Source organism: Amphiura filiformis, chromosome 1 (assembly GCF_039555335.1).
Source record: "Amphiura filiformis chromosome 1, Afil_fr2py, whole genome shotgun sequence".
Lineage (NCBI taxonomy): Eukaryota > Metazoa > Echinodermata > Ophiuroidea > Amphilepidida > Amphiuridae > Amphiura > Amphiura filiformis.
In genome coordinates, this window is record NC_092628.1 from 34,212,459 (window position 1) to 34,231,099 (window position 18,641).

Genomic DNA, 18,641 nt, shown 5'->3' on the forward strand with positions numbered 1-18,641 from the left:
AATTTTATATAAAGCCCACTATACATCTCTAATTTTCAATAAAGTTCGCTCTTTCTAATTTAAATTAGCCCACTATCTCTGACTTAAAAGTTATTTTAAATAAAGCGGGAAAGGCGCCCTCGAGTTGAATAGTTTATACGGGTGAAAATATACACATAAAGTACACGAACTCTTAAACAAGAAATGTCTTTAAGAAGACAACGCCATGTATGCAGATCAACTTCATTTTTATTGCAAGTATATAATGCTAGTAAATTTGAATGTTTGGCACAACTAACCGGGTGTGAAATATTGGCATTTATTGGTAAATACACCACCAATGACATACTAGGAAATACTCAAAATTTTCATGTTGAAAGCTGAATTGAAAAATGTTTGCGTAAATAGGTCTACATTTAAAAGGGCATTTCGTGATCCACAGCCTCACCCCCCCCCCACTTTTCTCAAAAAAAGTTGAGATTTTTATACCACTGGAAACCTCTGGCTACGTACATAATGTTTATTTACAAAATATTTCTTGCAGATTAATTCGTTTTGCAAAGATATCGTGAAATTTGAACTTCGTTCTGGTATACCAGAACGAAATTACAACACATTGTCTATGGAGCATTGTAATACACATAATCATGCATAACTCGCAAACGCAAAATCGGAATCAACTGAAATTTTTGGAATAAGCTTTTTTTTTTTTTTTTTACTGAAAAATGTCACAAAAAGAGGATGCTAGGATCACAAAATACTCCTTTAATTCATACCTGTAACAAACTGCTCAATTGAAAGCACATCATCCGAGTTATACGACAATCTATATTCAGACAACCTTAAGAATGTTTGCTGCTTAAGGGATTTCATATCAATTCATAACTCCATATCTCTGTTCTTTACCTCTTCTGTGTTTTACCATTATTTTACCATTTACCAATGTTTGGTAAATTACAGTTAAAATCCATTAAAAACATGGTATTTTATTTGAGATATTTATTCGCAATGTATAGTTTATTGGTAGTTACACTGATCACATTATAATCAAAAAGACTGATTACTCAATCCCAGGGATTCCTGGGCTCAAACCAATCTTTATTTTCTGAATGTGTTGATAATATTGTTACTACTATAAACTGTCCAGTTGCTATACCAAAAATGTGTAAAACCAAAGCCGCCACTATCTACCCCAATTACTGGTATTTACCCCCCCACCACCACCACCACCACCATCACCACCAGTGTCACTCCCAACATCAATTAGTGATGGTAGTAGCCTTCTGCACTGTTTATACCCAACTTGGTTCAACAGTCCTGTCTGGTCAGATAATTGCTCATTATTATCGTTGAATTAGTGATCACACTTGTTGTTGACAGCTTATCAGCACACTGGATCAGCGGTGCAATTATATCCTTTTTTTTCATAGAGCAATTGTTCAAAATGTTTAATGTCAAATGGTTCCTAAAAACCTTTTTTGTGAATGGATTTTAATCGTTGGAAAAACAAAATGTATTTTTAATATATTATTTATTTCATTAACAGCAATTTCCTAAGTTTCCAGCCATAAATAATCATAGAGTTTCACCTGTTTACAAAATAAGTGTTTATTTCAGATTTCCAATTAATTATGTTATCAGTAAACCTGATAGGAGGTCAAATCCAAATCTTGCTAATATTTACATTGTTATAGTCAAAAACGATACTTTGTCCTGGTAGTCCCTGGCAACCCAGTCTGCATGTAGCTGTTTCGTAAACATGCACGACAGAAACCGGCTGTGAAGGAGCCTACATGCACGTAAACAACTTTCTAGTATAATAAAATCCGTTTTGGAGTATAATAAAGAAAGTCATGCATTGGCAACATGAAGGAAATACCTATTGCCCACTTGGTAAAATGCATACTCGTAGCCCAATCTTGTACATCATAGCACCCAGTTTAGGTTTGTGGTTTGAAATGTTGCAATTAAACATTAGTTCTTTCAAATATGAAACGCTAAAACACAAATCTAGAACAAACACTCATTATATTTAGAAAGATATAGCAAATTTTCCATGATAGAGATTGGACCCAAAACAAAGCACACCCAAATTAGGTGACAATTCAGAATTAAGCCATGGCTGGAAAAAAAAAAAGCCGTTTCTTAAACACACTAAAACTAAATTACAAGATAAAGTAGTCAATAGATAGAGAATTTTGTCATGCATATTTCCATGGCCTGCTACTATAAACTTGATGTGGGAGTTACCACTAGCTGTTGATGGAAGCAGGAGGCTGCGGTCTTCGGATGGCTGGCAAAGCTGCCGATCTGAAGCCTGATGTGTTATTGATGTAACTGCTTTATGGTAGGATGTTCCAAATGACACTGACCCCAAAGTGACCCCTTTTGTTGGGAAAAAATCCTTGTTTTCCTTTCCATCACATGTTGTTTGGAAGATATAAATTGCATAAAGGACCCCCTGTTCTGATTTTGATGATATCAATGATATATTTAAAAATGGAAGTAACTCGACGTATGGCCTAAGAATGCGACGACCCCTATTTAGCACCTAAAGTCTGTGGAAAGTTTTTTTTGGGTGGTATGTACCATTTAAGGAGCATTTCCATGCGTTTTCGTGTCTTTATCTATTTAAAATGCACGTGAAAAAATGAGGACATCCACAAGCGCGTGCATGGACGCCACCAGGTTTTTCGCTGTACGTGCGTTTGCCGGGAATAGGCCTACATTCATTTCCAATTACATAACAGCTCCGATTTTGGAAGAAGCTAGAAACCTTTTAATATGAGTAAAGAAGGGTTTAAAAATATAGAAAACAATCTTTATTGGTGTTTAAATTACAAAGAGACTTTTCAATGTTATTGTTAGCTGTTTTAACTATTTTTTTTGTAATTTAAACTCAAGTTTTGGCCTTCAATTTTGATTAAATTGCATAAAATTAAGGTTTTTTAAATAATTCATATAGGTTTCTAGTTTGCTCTATCTATACCAATGTTTAGTGTGTTCCAAATTATTACTAATAATCAAAGTTGAATTTATATTAAAAATTTAATTTCAAATAGTCAATCATCACATTTGCTTATTGGACAAAACGGGTTAAATCCGATGCTGGATGGGTGGGATAGGCCTGTTTGTGTTTCAATTTTTGATGATAGTACTTGTAAAAGATGTTCAAACAACTTTTATTCCTAACATCTATTGATATCTTCATGAAAGTTGCAAATCAGCAACTATAATGCGTTGAATTCGCCAGCGTGTCTAAGTATATATAAAAGAAAATAACCCAAAAATTAATGATTGTGAAGCAGTTTCCGGCAAAAGTTTATCACGCCTATAGTCCCAACTTTGCATAAAATCGTGTTTTACAGCTATTGTGAATGTGATCTCTATAAATTTGAAAATAAAAGGCGAAAATTTGAGCAATGTTTACGATTATGTGCGCATGAACATACGAGTTCAAAACGTGGTTAGCAGTCAGATGTAGGGTCTAAATACGGGAAAATCTGTCGCTAATTTTCTTAAAAAGTAGGCCTAAACCTAAAAATGTGGTGTCATTTTCAGATATGCGAATTTTGTTCTGATTTATGATATCAACAATATTATTATAAAGTTGGAGGTAACTCGACTAATGTCCTAAAACGCGACCCCCTATTTAGCACGTAGATTTAGGGAAAAAAGTCTGAAATTAATTGGCAACTTCTGTAGATTAAATTCAGACTTCCGCTCTCCCCATGGTTCATTTAGAATTGGTAAATGAATCATGAAACTACTCCGTCCTTCGGAGGGGACGTTAAGCCGTCAGTCCCGTGTGCAGAGAGCCATACCTGTATATTTCGCAGCCAGTTTCGAAAAGAGTAGGGTGTTAACCCCTGACTGTTTCCAACCCGTCCCGGTGTTCAAATCAAATCAAATCAAATATAAAAAAAAATTAGCATAGATTATCGTAGAGGGCAGTACACAGCCCACTGTTTTTGCCAGGCTTATTGACAATAATCGTATGGTATTGCATATCGTATGGATTCCCCATCTCTTTCCCCCTCCTCTCCTATCTCCCCTCTCTTTTCCCCTTCTTTTTCTCTCTCTCTCTCTCTCTCCTTTTCCTTTTTTTTCCTTCGCTAGGGCGGGGGCCCAAATAGCGCTAAGGCGAGGGTCTGAGGGGCGGGGCCCAAATAGGCAATTTTTGTCAGGGGGGCGATTGAAGCTAGTTTTGCAAAAAACGAGGTTTTTCTCCATCGGGTTCGTCCAAAATTTGTAATCACGTTTTCTCTCTTTCTTTCTTTCTTTGTTGTTCTTTTTCTTTCTTTTCTCTTTCTTTCTTTCTTTCTTTTTCTTTCTTTCTTTCTTTCTTTCTTTCTTTCTTTCTTTCTTTCTTTCTTTCTTTCTTTCTTTCTTTTTTTTTTTATTCACTATTTCTTTATTCTTTCTTGCTCCTTTCTTTTTTTGTGTATATTTGATTGATTCGCGGACTACGGTGATTGATTGTTTTTCACTTTATATAATTCAGAAATTTGTAGTCCTGCTAAGTCTATCTTGTTGAATATTCCCAAATTCGATTTACAAATAATTGCATTGTGATGTTGTTGTTGATGTTATTTATTTATTTCATCAAATATATCAAGGCTCTATAAATTTAATATCAACACATTTTCTAGACGGTGGCGCATCTTCATGGGGCGGGCATAGGGGCCGGAGGAAGTGCCCCCCAATCGATTTTAAAATTTATAAAATCCTCTTGAAAAATTGCCGAAAACGGCTTGTGCCCCCCCAGCATCACGAGCTCCGGGCACGAGCTGAGCCAAGTTTCATGTCTTGACCGTGGATCGATATTCTATTATAATTATTAAAGTAGGCTTATACCTCCGGCACGCTTGTTCATTTTCTGCATGGCTGTTTCTGTTATGAACTTACGCCCCTCTGAAATCAAGCGCATGAAAAACCTTTCGGCTAACCTTAATTTTGGAAAATTGTCCAATTTCCAACTTCCTCAGACACCTCCCCCTGCATAGACAATAGTGGATAAACAAGTCCGATTTCGTTTTTGTCACCCGGTACTTTATGTTTAACACAATTATTTTATAGGCCTACAATTATAACAGAAAAAACTTGTGCCAAAATGGTCCACCAAATGACTTTAATTAGGTCTTCATTTTGGAAAGGTTTCTCACTTCTTAGGGGACACAACATACATGTATATCCCCAACACCTGAGCTTAATGCGATCGGTTATCAATTGTAGGCCTATAGGCCTACTGGTACGCGACGGTGAACTGATTCAAATCTCTTTCTGGGTTGTTCGGACCGGACCAGTATACGTACTAGCGATCTTGCGAACTTTATCATGTTTATTAAAATAAAATTACTGATCATAGCGAACCTTACAGTAAATTAGAAATAACGGGTCCTATTTTAAATTAGATGGGCCTTATAGCGGGCCTTATTTTTAATTAGAGATAGCGGGCTTTATTTTCGGATAGCGAATTTTATTTTCAATTACAGATATGAAGCGGGCTTTATATACAATTAGAGTTAGCGAACCCTATTTGGAATTAGAGACAACGAACCTTATTTGAAATTAGTGATAGCGAACCTGATTTAAATTTAGAGATAGCGAACCTTATTTAAAATTAGAGATAGCGTAACCTTATTTAAAATTAGATATAGCGAACCTTATTTAAAATTAGAGATAGCGAACCTTATTATAAATTAGAGATAGCGAATCTTGTTTGAAATTAGAGATAGCTTAACCTTATTTAAAATTAGTGATAGCGAACCTTAGAGATAGCGAACCTTAGAGATAGCGAACCTTAGAGATAGCGGACCTTATTTGAAATTAGAGATAGCGAACCTTAGGGATACCGGGATTGTTAAAATTAGAGATAGCGGACCTTATTTTAAATTAGTGATAGCGAACCTTAGAGATAGCGAACCTTCAATAAATTAGTGATAGCGGACCTTTTTAAAATTAGACATAGCGAACCTTATTTAAAATTAGTGATAACTTGAACCTTAGGTATAGCGAACCCTAATCGAAATTAGTGATAACGAACCTTAGAGATAGCGGACCTTTTTCGTAATTAGTGATAACGAACCTTAGAGATAGCGAACCTTAGAGATAGCGAACCGTAACCGTTTTTATAGCCTGATTTGTACTGGAAATACTATGTAGCAGCATAGCCAGTCTTTTTAGTGTGTGTGTGTGGGGGGGGGGGCAAAGCCTAATTTTTGTCGCCATTTGACAATATTTTGTCCTGTTTTTATTTACTTAGACATTTTGCTCTTTGTTGTCCCTATTTTATCCCTGAAAAATTTCTGTGGAGGTGGGATTTGTCCCCTCCCAGTTCTCCCCTGACTACACCACTGACTGTAACCTTTGTGATGAAACATATCATCATCACCCAATGCATTTGTGGTAATCTAAACATTTTGCCTTTGGAATCAAGGAATATATATCCCGAGAGCCTGAGGGATATTCCAAGGTCCAAAGCAAAATGTTTAGATTTTTCACAATGCTTGACATATTACCGATGCAAAGTTATTAACCTCATTCATAATCGTCACTTTCATCTGTTCACTTTACAAAATAACACAAAATTTTCCTCAAAAATAAACAATTTGTATGTTTTTTGCCTTTCCAAAAATCGATCAGGCTAAAACAGGACGACCAATAACAGAAGTGCGAATCACAATCTGTGCAAATATGGTAGCCGCAATCCAAATATGGTGGCCAGCGCTCTACGCAATGTGTTGGATGCACAACATGGCACTCGGGAGGTTACTATAGCCAAAATAACAAATTCTCGATCATGAGAGGATGTACCTTCTGCGTCAGCCTACTTTTCATAGAATTACACGATCGCGCGACCTGCGTGACCGAACCTTGACCTTGCCTAGCAACGACCATGTGATTGGTCAATTCTCAAAAGCTGTGTTTGCGCCGTAAGTTACCGGTCTTGGCAAAAGTACGCTCGACGCAAATAACTGTATGCACTCAAGTTGGCTCTCATGATTGACAATTAAATATTTTGGCTATAATATTTACGCTGACGGCGCGCCGGACTACTGTCAAATATCAGTAACCACATTCAGCATTTGCATTTTGGAAAATAAATAAAAATGATTTGATTGCATGTATCGCGTATATTAATGAGGTTAAGAATGTGAGTTCACCTTCTAATAGACCTTATCGAATACTATGTCACTCATCTTCATTTAAATCAAACTAGACACCTGTCCCTACACCTGTCTGCCATTTCAATTGTTATACTGTTCCATTTGATTTAATTTGATATGGTCTATTGGCAGAATGTTGGGGAATCAAGCATGACATGTATCATTTGCCCCCCCCCCCTTACACATGCCAAATTTTTGGGATCCCCATTTGCAAACCTAATATGGTCTAGATATATGTTGCTAGCGCAGCGAGCAGGAAAATTTGCATATTAAAGCGTTTCCGTACTGTTTTCCTAAGCATATTTAGAGCATTTTATTTAAAAGGCGCCCCATGAATTTGTGCCAAAAATCATTTTCCCCCCCTCTCGGCTGACCAACAATTGCTTGCCCCCCCCCCCTTTCAGCTTGGTAAAAATTTCTTGCCCTCCCCCCCCCCAATTTTTCCCTCCCCAGGGCTCATAATTATTGCACAGCCCTTATGCAGCCATTGATATCTTGTTGCTGGAACATAATATTCAGAAGCATTGCAACAGTCATTTGGACTTTGAGATCTTTCAGTTTAAATATCAGTTACAATACAATTACAAAATAAGCTAAAACTATTTTGTGTGATGAGTTTCAATCAAAATATTTTAGCAAAACACTTCAAAAGTCTACAGTTGAAAATAGAATAAACTGTGGTTGAATTTGATTTTGTCAAGTGCTGTGTTACCTTCTGCTTTAAAACCTCTTCACATGCATGCGTACCATATCACTGAGTATTATAGCTTTCATGAATACAAATACATGTAGAATTCACATTGTAGGTGAGAAATCTATTTCTGTACTGTATCCTTGGCTGTATTAGCATTTGCATTTCTGTATCAATAACAAATACTTTGACTTGCAAATTTTACAGCATAATATTTGCCAATCTTATGTGGAACATTATATGTGAATGTTAACATTACATATGTACTTGTATTTCAACGTCAAGTTGTGTCAAAAATCTCATTTTGCCTGAGCCAAAACACTTGACATCAAAAGTACATGTATCGCCATTGGTGGGGGCGATTTAATCACAATTTTGGCTATTTATTACCAGGGGCGATTACTTCTGGTGATTACTTTTATACACTTAACTGACTTCATCCACATCATGCATTTTAAAACAGCAGATCAGAGTGTGCAAATAAGTACCTCTTTGCAAATGATATATGAAGAGCTTTGTTGCAAAACCCCTTACATTAGGCACCGGAGTTTTGCGCGGTTCGCGCAAAAGCGCACATTTTCGCGCATTTGGGTGTCCAAAGCGCATTTTGGGTTCCATCGAGAATGTTCACGATTTTGACCCATCGATAAGCTTAAAGTTAAAACTTACGATTTTATGCCCCAAATCGGCAGCATTTACAAGAAAATTCACGCAATATTGGTTCTAACTTCACTTATGTACATCAAAATACAAATAACGATCATTAAACCAAGCATAATGTGGGGAAATTTGCCCTTGCTTTCAACATTTCGATCGACGATTTGTGATGGTCGCCATCTTTATTTTTTATTTTTTACAGAAACTGGAAATGAACCGGAAGTCGTTCAGTAATTGATTGACAGGCCATGGTTTTACCGATGTTTTCTCGTGTTTTGCATTGATAACATGGGATCACGCATTTTAGCGCATTTTGACCTATTTTTTGGCGCATTTTCGCGCATTTTGAAAAGTGGCCAGCGCATTTTGCCGTTTTAAATCGCGCGAAACTCCGGTGCCTACCTTACATCCACTTGAGCAATTTTGAGAAAACATCAAAAATCATCAAAAAATATCACTGATATATAGCCTATATAGGGGTTTGCAACAAAAGCAGTTTTTGGTGGGATGCTTGGGTAGGATGAGCATCCTGCCAAAAACTACCTTTGTTGAAAACCCCCTTCTATCAGTGATTTTTTAAATGATTTTTTGATGTTTTCTCAAAATTGATCAAGTAAGGGGTTTTGCAACAAAGCTCTTCATATATGAATAGTTCATTTAGGCTGAACAAAATGTTCTGTTAAGCCACCAGTTGGTAAGCAGAGGTTATTAGTGGTATTTTGATTATGTATTTCACTTTTTGTATGTGGGATGGTGGGGGAAATGCAAACTGTTGTTTGTTACATAATATTTCATTAAACAAAAACTGTGCACTTTGTGTAATTTTGCTTCAATTTGAAAAGTTATATGACACTGACAGCAAGTTAATGACAAGATAAATGATTAAACAGTTTAAAACAATTTGTCAAAAAAGGGCTTAAAAATATGAGTTTGTGGCTTATGCTTGAGCATAGTGCGCCATATAATTGCAGTTTTTGAAATCCAAAAAATGAATAATTAAACCAAGCAAGTTGTGTCAGTAATATTTTGAATAATTATATGAAGCCATACACCAATTAGAGGTAATATAATCATATTACATTTCCTCTTGTCTATAGGTTTATGTATTTTTAGCCAAGATGACCAAAATGAGACATTATGAATGTTTTAAGCTTTTAAAGTAAACTGAGACTGCAAGCTGTAAAAAGATTAAACATGCAGTACCAGTAACTATGTGTACATGTATGTCATGAATATTTATGTCGTCAAGCTGGCTACAATGTTCATGAATATATTGAAATGTAATTTATATTTCAAACACAAAGTGATTTAAACAAAAAGTTAATCAAATCAAAAACAATGGACAGGGTTTCAAAGAAAGTTAAATATATGCACATGCTTTGATGTTTGATGGTATGTGTTTTGGTTTTTGACTATTTGCTCTGGAATTTTATTGTATTCTTAGTCTCTTTCAGTACTTTTCAATTTGCTGCAATTACATTTCATATTTTGACACAAAAATTAAAACAGATCCACATTTCAATAAGGGATATTTTTTCTAACATTAAAAGTAAAAGAAATCAATGAGATACAATTCTGAATTAGTTAGGACTATATGAACTCCTTAACTGTGAATGAAATATGTAAATTAAAAATGAGGAAGTTTATTATCCAAAAATTTTTGCAAATAAGTTCCCATTTTCCACAAAGCTTTACTTATCTGAATGCTGAATTCTAAATGAAGGACTATAAATGGGCTATTATTATTTTTCTTATTGGCTGAAATTGAATAACATTCTCCGTACAAATTGGTACTTTATTTCCTCAGCTGGATTGACAGAGTACCTGAGAAAAGTTATCTAAAATCTAACATTTTACATCAACCCTGCAACCAGTAAAGCCTGTTCATTTATAATAGCTCTTGCCACAGGTATTGTGAATTAGAACAGATTAATAGTAGCCTGTTTTCACAAAACCTGCTATTCAGGTAACTTTACAATTTTAGGTCAATCACCCTCCTCCCACAACTTTTTGTCAACAAAATTTCCGCCCTGTGCTTGGTGACAGGCGGACCATTGAAACACAAGCTGGCAATCGGAGCTGTAACTATTTGCAATGAACACATGTGCTGTTGTTTGTGTTGTTATATGATCTTGGTACAGACAGAGAGCTGCTTTTAATCTACAGATGGGATCTGTTTGGAATAATTCATGTTCTTCTTCCTATACTATTTACAGGAATAGATACATCCCCAGATACATGTTGATATATCCGGTGATATGTGTTGGAGAATAGACATAATTGATAGTCTTCTTGCAGATATATAGGTGAGTTTGAAAACATTTTGGATTGTGTTTTATAAATTTGATAATTGAACTTGCCTGTACACATTGGAAATGTTTTTTGATTTACAGCATGGCTGGGCAGTATCATCAGTTGGATGTTGCAGCTCAAAGAAATTCTTCTGATGTTAACAATGGTTAATTCAGAGCTGCTGCTGAAACCATAAAAGGTGTCATTCAAATCTCCATCAGTTTTGTTTTTATGTTCCTGTTTGTTTTTCACTATGTTATGTTCTTCATTCAATTCATTTGTTTGTGTTTTGTTTGTTTTGTTTGTTTTGTTTGTTTTGTTTGTTTGTTTGTTTGTTTGTTTGATCTGAGGAATGAACAAAAAGCCAGGGAAACAAAATGCTACTTGCATTTGGCAACATGGAGATGACTTATTTATGAATAATCACTCTAATATAATCTTTAGAAATTAAATATATTATAGCACTATTTTTGAATATTTTGAAAGAGTATGTCTTAAATTCTGATGGGACCAGAATGCTTTAGCTGAAAGTAACACTGTATATAATTTCATAAACCTGTGAATTGTTCAAATTGTCTTAAGGTGTTCAAATTATCTCAAGAACTTTTGGCAGACATTTTTGTGTATAATTTGTGGGTGTGGGGTGTGTATATGTTTGTGGGTAGGGTGCATGTGTAACAACTTAATTTTGCCATTAAAAAATTGTAGTATTTTCAACAAATTTTAATCTTAAAATGCAGAATTTTGTTATAGAATCCATGATTTAACTCAATTCTCACCCAAATACATTTAGCCAGAATCCTTTGATAATTGATTCTCACAAATTTACTGTGTAAACTTTAAAATTTTACAAGAATCAATTTCTGGATTCATGCTAATCTCTTTGCGAGAATCATATAAATTCTAGTGTGCATAAATGTGTTCCTGTAAGTGCTTCACCAGTATTGAAAACAAACATTGAGGAATTGCATATTTGCATGAAAGAGATCACCTGAACTTTTATCTGACATGAAAATCAAAGGTTAAACCATGAATTATTTATCAATTCAGTCTCTCAGGTGTATTTTTCATGCAATTGTTTACACTGCAAACAATCAGTATTACTATCAAAACTGGCTAGCTAATTCAAAATAAACTTGAGGATTAATTTGATGATTACAATCAGATTTTTTGCCGTGAAATTGTGTGGGAAAGGAAGGGGAGAAAATTTTGGTGAGGGGTTGTTTTTGTGCTCTAGGGGGAGTTTTTGAATACCACCAAAATTGAAGAGTTCAAATGCAACCCGGTCAGATATCCTAAGGCTAGCTTGTGTTAGTTCTGTAATAAATATTGCAATTAATATCTTCTTCTTTTTTTGATATTTGTGTGTGCTTAGTTCTTTTTAATGGATCTTCTATTTTAATTTTTATTTATTCATTTTTTTAATGTTTTATTTATTTCATCGAATTAAATTATCAATATTAATTTTTTTAAAAACCCCAAGGCAGCAGATATATTGTTTTTTGTAACATCTTAACTCACTGCATTGATACCCTCCAACAAATACAGCTTGAATAGACTGTCATTATGGTGACAATGACAGGTTTCCCTATCACACAGCCGCACAACAGACAGAGGTTCAGATAAGGGACGCAGTAATGTAGCCAAAAATTGGCTGGGGGGGCAAAGACATCTCATAGGGGAGGCAGCTGCTCCCTACCCCTTGGCTTCATCACTGATGGGAGGTTTGACTACATTTGAATCCCTTGACTGATGCCCTCTGTTAGATGCAGTCATTTAGCAAATTTATGCCTTTCTTATAGACTATGGTTAAATGTTACCTTAAAATCACAAATTGCTTTTACTCCTAATGCCCAGATGCTTTTTGGTGAGGGGAAGGAAGGAAGGAAGAAAGGAAAAGAAGATAAAACGTTTTCTGAATAACAGACCTCTTGGGTGCCAGACACACGAACAGGGATAGCGCACCACGGTAGTCTCCCTTAGCCAGCCAGGCTTTCCGTGCCAATTTGTGCGGTCGCCTGATGATGCAATCGCATCACGTGGGATAGTTGCTTTGTACATTGAGGTTTTTTGATGTTTGGTTTGGTTAGGGTTAAAATAGACTTCTCCGTAGTCCACTTGCCCATTTTGCATACTCTGGCCATTACATTTAAGCATAAAACTCTGATTTATATTAATTTGTGTGCAACTGATCGATTTTCACATCTGTATCTGATCTTTTCAGTCACCGCACTCCCTCTGTTTGTTAGCTTCCCAAGTGGACTACTGACTTTGCCTTGCGGTTAAGATTTTTAACACGGGACTCTATGGAGAGTTAGGCCAATTTCTGGCCTAACTAAAATTGGCCATGATGTAATGCATCTTTAAATGGATCTGCCTTGTGTATTGGTCGCTCATATCTCGCTATTGTTTAAATCTTCCGGGCCCGCGCCATTACCATTAACTACGCCGTACACAACTATCTGTGGTATTTGCGGCGCTTTTGTGTTGACGCGAAAGTAATCTCTCATCAAACATCTAGCGCGTACCATGCTTAGTACTTGTGGTAAATGGACTGATAAACAAGTATGCTTGACTGTGTGTTTTTAGAGAGCAAAGTCCCGGGGTAAAGTTCTGCTTAAAATTCAAAGTCCATAGTCGGATTTTCGGGGTTCGTTATCAATAAACTGGTAGATTGATAGATTCCAAAATCAGAATTGTTCAGTATTAAAGTGAGCCATTATAATTATGCAAGATAATGTTGCATTCAGTTACTTTTATTGTCACTAATTATCTGATATTTTTAACTCTTTTAAAATGACCATTTTACTATTGAATACTTTAATTTCAATAAACATCAGTATAATTTTGAGTTCAACGAAATGGGTTCATCATGACTAATAATAACATATTTTTAATAAAATTCGACTATGGCATAGTCTAGGTTAAAAATGGCTATTTTGGACTACTGATTTGCATCCTGACAGGACTTTTATGCGAATGACACAAGGAAGTTTTTAAGGCCTTGTTGGTTATAATAATGTCCATTTTGGAATGGAATACTGAACTTGTAGAAAATAGAAATAGACTTGCTGTATAAAATTGATTTATCCCATGATTCTTTCCTTGTAAACATTCAGATAAATCTCATATTCATGAATAAATTTCAAGAATAGAAAAATAAAAGCTTACAGCTGTCTTGGTTACCTTTTTAGATAGCACACCAGTTAGGCCTACAGGTTTAGAAGTATGGAAATGTCACAATATTGGAGACTATCCCTGTGATAATATCGGCTTTATACAATTGTACCCACTCACATCTTATATTGTTGAAACAGGTGCCGCAAGTCAACAACTAAGTTCAAGTTGATAGAAAATGGTGGCTTTTGTTTTTATAAAGTATGTATAATTTTCCTGTAGGCCCTAGGAATTGTATGTTTACAGGATCTGTGGTCTGTCTCCTGTGAATTTTGTTTTAAAGTATTAAAAGTGGGATTCGGATTTTTATTACAGGCGCTTTTTGTAGTTCCAAACGCCCTATGGCCAATATCTTAGCTATACACCATCCGCCTTGGAATGGGCAATATTAACACATTAGACATAATTATGTTTGTTGCTGTTGAATATATTTGATTGAACTCAGAAAAGATCAAATTTCTAAATGATGGCCATATGTAGCAATGCAGATGAATGTATATGACGCATGGTTAATGTAGGACATGTAATTAAAATTTATTTCAAGTGACAGGCAATTGGGCAAACCTCAATTTCTAGCTAAGGTTTTTTTCTGTTCATGGCTAAGACCGGGGACTAAGATGCTTATGCAATGTGTAGTGTGCAAATAATACAAGTAATATAAATGATGTATACATGTATATAATGATGTACAGTCTGTGTCTCCTTAATAATATTTTTATTTTATAAACTCAAGAGGAGATTGAAAATAAACAAACTTATATTTGGTCTCATCAACAAATTGGTATATCTGGGCCTTTTCCCAAAGTTGCATAGTGGCATCATTGGGAGTAAGAAAGTATTCAGAGTACAATGTAGCCAACCCAAGATACACTACCCTAAAGTAGCTCCTTTGAGGGTGGGGATTAAGGGCTTCAGTAACCATGTGATATCAGCATGTACTGTAAACATCATCCCTTCCAATTTTCCAAGTAAAACCAAAATAATAGACAAATTAAAATATCAAAGCAGAAATACGCCTATCCTGACATTGAACAGAAACCCTTTGCCATTTACACTGGTTGCCTAGCAACAACCTCCCATAATTCAATTGTGCTCTTTGGCACCAATGCAGATGACAAGCGTAGATAGATGTACATGTAATAGTGTCAAACAGACACATACCAGTGTGCCTTCTAATACCAATGTACCTATGGATGTATAAAGAGCTGCTTTTCATTCCAGCTAGAAATTCCAGCTAGAACGTATGCCATCATGCAAATAAGGTAAATTGCACAATTAATTGGTAAACAATTACTCTTAGTGAGATGGTTAGTTTTACATGCCACAGAATGGGTATGTAAGTTAATGCATATTAGTCGGCAGTCAAAGACCATGTGTGTGAGGCACATGTGTGTGAGGCATCCGTGTGTATTGCGTATTGGTTGACTATTTTTAAAGTGTTTCACTACTGGTACTGGTAGTTCTGTTTTAATCGGCTGTGTATTTAGTGTCGATAACAGGAGGACAATTTGAATTTTGATAATCTTGATATCAGTTAATTATGTAGCTTTCTCTGCTTGCCATGCTCTACTCCTGGGCTTTACTGTGTCGGATTATTTCAAAAAGGGATAATCCCGCGGGTCCAATCTCTGTCTGTATTGAAACAATTCCCATTTGACAAGAGCAATTGATCACAATTCAGTTTCAATGTCAAGCCTCTTTGGTCTTTGCCCATTATTGATATTTTCTTTATTTAATAGAATTAGGTCTCTCTGCTGCATGCTGAAGAAGGTTGTTCTTGTAGCGATGGGTACATGTACAATATATCACTGCTGTTGGGAGCAAAAAAACTGCTATATTTTTGTGGATAATCAGAGATTGATTTTGATTGACTATTTATCTTGTGATTATTTTCTTGTTTATTTAAAAAACTTCTTGGTGAAAAGAGGAAATGAGCCTGGCACGTGTGTATGTTTTTCTTTAAAACAAAGATTATAGACAGAAAAATTTGTGCTCATTTAAAAATGAGGTCTCAAACTATTAAATTTTGTGTCTGTAATCATTTAAATCTTATAGACTTTCACTCAATCTAAGCCTATATAATATCAAACCAGGATCGTTGAAATGAAAACCAGACTGCAATAAAGGCTATTGCTACACCGGCTAGTCTTTTACACAGTCAATATCAATTAAGTGAAATCTGTGGGTGACTGTAGTGGAGATCATATAGTTGCTGAGTGTTACAGTTTTACGGTATGTTATGCTCCAACAACAATTCAAGCAATGCACTCGCTACATATATCATCAGGGTTTAAATGCTGCTCATATGTAGGGTCAAGTGAGTACAAATAGGCCTACACGGTCAGTTTATAGCGCAGTATTATCTAAAGATCGTTTTATTTGTGATTTACCTGTAAATGTATTGTGGGTTCTCAAGTTAGGTTTGGGTTGGGATGTGTCGCTGAGAATTCTCAAGTTAGGTTTGGGTTGGGATGTGTCGCTGAGAGCGGACCCATCAATATATACCAATTTTCCAAGAAATTTGGACCCATCGCTATTACCAAATATAAATTTTCCCATATTTTTTTTAATTAGCCTAAGTCATTGATTACCATATGTGACCGTACATACGAATGAGCGTAAATGTCCTCAATTGTATTCTGAGTTACAGTGTAAAATGGGCATGAAGGTCATATTCATAGGTATTTCAATTTGGTGCTACGTGTATCTCATTAAATGAGGTACACATAGCACCAAATTGAGGTACCTATGAATACGACCTTCATGCCCATTTTACACTGTAACTCAGAATACAATTGAGGACATTTATGCTCATTCGTTGTACGGTCACATATGGCCAAAATATGATGCAAACATGTGGCACATCCCCATTAGGGGCTGTGCAACAATTATCTGTCCCCTGGGGTGGGCAAATTTTTAAATGGCCTTCAAAAACATTCTTGCCCCCCCCTTGGCATGCCATAAAAAACTTTGCCCCCTCTTGTCCTGCTAAAAATTGCTGCCCTCTACTCTCGGCATGCTAACAAACAGGGTTCCTGCTGTCCTTGAAAGTCCTTAAATTTGAAAACACTTTTTCAAGGCCTTGAAAGTCCTGGAAATTTGCACAAGGTCCATGAAAGTCCTTGAAAATTGGAATTTTACCTAAAGTATAATTTTGACCAAATTTGGGGAGTGGAGAGGAGCTGTCACTTTCGTTAAAGTTTATGAGAGCAGCATCATGATTTTTGTGTTGTACTTTTGGACCTTGAAAGTCCTTGAAAAGTCCTTGAATTATAAAGGCTTCAAGGTGCGGGAACCCTAAACAAATCCTCGCCCCCCCTCTTTGATTTTTGGGAACCTAATTGGCAAACCTTAATGGTCTAAATATAATAAAATACGACAGGAAATATGTACGCATTATAGACAAAGCTTTTTAGAGTGTTTTATTTAGAAGGTACCTCATTTATTTTTTTGCCAAAAGTTTCTTCATTTGGAAGTAATATTGCATAACTTCCAGGATATTGTACCACATCTGACAAACAGACTGTCATGGGATATTGTGGAACTGTAACATTTATTCCTAGTCCATTAAAATGAAATGTGTTTCAGGAAGCAACCAAAGCCACCACTTGGTAATTGCAGGAAATATAACCCTCTTTTCAGACCAAAATTATATACTTATGATTGGTAAAACAGCTATTATTAAATATTAGCACCCATGATATTGCCATTATATCTCCTTTGTGCACATTGGGTTCAATTACCAAGGTTCAGAGTTCATTCCAGGGGTTAGTTTAGTTTAGTTTATTCTTTCTTTATTGAGGGTAACAACTTCAGTGACCAGCACTGCTTTCCAAGCAGGCCCTCATTCAATACAAAACATAATATAATATTAAGTACACAAAAGTGAAACAATAATTATAAGATACCAAAAAAATAAAATGCAATCACAATTAGGAATTCATAAACAATACATTTTAACATGAAATGAGAACATTTGTTTTGAATTGTCTCAAAGACATATTTTCCATATCAGTTTGAATCATTGGTGATAAACTGTTCCAAATATGAGCAGCTCTGACGTGAAAGGTACGCAATCCAGAATTATTGTTGTATTTTGGAACAATCAATGTATTAGACGAATGCTTTCTGGTTACATGAGAATGAGTATTATGAACAAATTCAAACTGAGATGATAAATATGAAGGACTAAGATTTCTTAGTTTTGTATTAGGTTTTGTATTAGATGATGAGTGCATGAGTGTTCAATGGTATATTGAAGTTTCAGCAGGAGCAAGTTATCATCTCAGTGTATTCGTGTTATTTTCCTCCTATTCCTTTGACTTTGTACATATCACCTCAAGGTACCTCAAATGGATATATGTGTCAATGTTAATGAGAAGGTCGAGCTCAAGAAAGAAAGGAAGGAGGGAGGGAGCCGTCATAAGTGCGGAGGTCAAGACCTGATATAGCAAGCCATGAGTGTTGCGCGTGGGCCCACCCAGCTTTTTTGTGTGTATATGTATGCTTGGACAATTGCACAATGACATCACATGGGATGGTGAAGGTGGTGACAGGCCTAACTAATAAATGATCATTCAGTGGTATAAATGGTATTCACTAGCACTGGTTTCTGTGCTGTACTCTACCTGTATGATGATTTTCCAACTGTAGGATAGTAGCTGATGCTCCGCTCG

The 18,641-nt window shown here is 35.7% G+C and overlaps 1 protein-coding gene across 4 annotated transcripts in view; it reads left to right on the top strand.

Moving 5' to 3' along the window:
• The window catches only part of LOC140145997 (uncharacterized), a 55,171-nt gene that overhangs the window by 13,392 nt on the left and 23,138 nt on the right, over window positions 1-18,641 (top strand). For 2 of the 4 annotated variants that reach the window (XM_072167744.1, XM_072167750.1), the window contains exon 3: window positions 10,713-10,802. The gene's annotated coding sequence lies outside the window, so the exon portion shown is untranslated. Of the gene's footprint in view, window positions 1-10,643; window positions 10,803-15,094; window positions 15,228-18,641 lie in introns of those variants that run through there. The other 2 variants (XM_072167757.1, XM_072167737.1) reach the window with 2 other exon arrangements.